This window comes from Canis lupus, chromosome X (genome assembly GCF_011100685.1).
Source record: "Canis lupus familiaris isolate Mischka breed German Shepherd chromosome X, alternate assembly UU_Cfam_GSD_1.0, whole genome shotgun sequence".
Taxonomy (NCBI): domain Eukaryota; kingdom Metazoa; phylum Chordata; class Mammalia; order Carnivora; family Canidae; genus Canis; species Canis lupus.
Genome location: NC_049260.1, coordinates 69,993,675 through 69,995,508, shown reverse-complemented (window position 1 = coordinate 69,995,508; position 1,834 = coordinate 69,993,675).

The window sequence follows — 1,834 nt, the reverse complement described above, 5'->3', positions numbered from 1 at the left end:
GTATTTCTGGTTTATATAAATTTGGGACTGAGCATCTTCTAACATATAGAACTTAATATATGCAGAACCAAGAGGATCACCCTCTAGGACCCCTCAGGTACTACATTCTCCCAGTCGCCCCTTTTTTCTTCTCCTTTTTTTCCTTTTTTCTTCTTTACTTTTGCTTTTTTTCTCTTTTCGTTTTTTTCTTATCCTTTGGGACTTTGGGCTTTATCTTTTGCTGCTTTGTTTTAAAATTTGTTTTTCAATTTAGGGGTACTTTTGTTTTACCTCGTTTTGATCTTTGTTTTCATTTTCTGGTCTTTCACCACATCAGAATCATCTAGGGTGAAATTTACATATGTGGTGGTTGATATTCTTGACTCAGCCCGCTCATACAGCCACTCTACACTGAATAAAATGACTAGAAAGAAGAACTCACCACAAAAGAAAGAATCAGAAACAGTATTTTCTGCCACAGAGTTACAGAATATAGATTACAATTCAGTGTCAGAAAGCCAATTCAGTGACACAATTATAAAGCTACTGGTGGCTCTGGAAAAAAGCATAAAGGATTCAAGAAACTCAAGAATTTACATCTAATCAGGCCAAAATTAAAAACCAATTAAATGAGATGCAATGCAAACTGGAGGTCCTAAAGATGAGGGTTTATGAGGTGGAAGAGAGAGTGAGAGATATAGAAGACAGGTTGATGGCAATGAAGGAAACATTGGAACAGAGAAAAACAATTAAAATACCATGAAGAAGAATTAAGTGAATTAAATGATACCCTCAGAGGGAAAAATCTACGTATAATTGGGGTTCCAAAGAGTGCTGAAAGGGACCGAGGGTGAGAAAGCATATTTGAACAAATCATAGCAGAGAACTTGCCTAATCTGGGGAGGGAAACAGGCATTCAGATCCAAGAGATAGAGAGGTTCCCCCCCCAATATCAATAAAAACCATTCAACCCCTCGACATTTAATAGTGAACTTGCAAATTCCAAAGATAAAGTGAAAATCCTTAAATCAGTGAGAGACAAGAGATCCCTAACTTATATGGGGAGAAATATTAGATTAAGAGAAGACCTCTCTGCAGAGACCTTGCAGGCCAGAAAGTTCTGGCAGGATATATTCACGGTACTAAATGAGAAGAACATGCAGCCAAGAATAGTATAACTAGAAAGGCTCTCATAAAGAATAAAAGGAGAGAGAAAGACCTTCAAAGATAAGCAGAAACTGAAAGAATATGTGACCACCAAAGCAGCTCTGCAAGAAATATTAAGGGGGGCTCTGAAAAGAAAGAGGAAGCCCAAAGAAATGATCCACAAAACAGGGACTGAATAGGTATTATGATGACAATAAATTCAGATCTTTCAATAGTAACTCTGAATGTGAATGGGTTTAATGATACCATCAAAAGATGAAGGGATTCAGACTGGATAAAAAAGCAAGACCTATCTATTTGCTATCTACAAGAGACTCATTTGAGACCTAAGTACACCTCCAGCCTGCAAATGAAAGGTTGGAGAACCATTTACCATTCATATGGTCCTCAAAAGAAAGCTGGGTTAGCAATCCTCATATTAGATATAATAATGTTTATCACAGAGACTGTAGTAAGAGATGAAGAGGGATATTACAGCATACTGCAAGGATCTATCCAACAAGAAGACCTAACAATCATGAAGATTTATGCCCCTAATGTGGGAGTTGCCAAGGATATCAATCAATTAATAACCAAAGTAAAGACATACTTAGATAATAATACACTAGTACTGGGAGACTTCAACATGACAATTTCTGCAAATGACATATATTCTAAACACAACATCAGCAAAGAAACAAGAGCACTA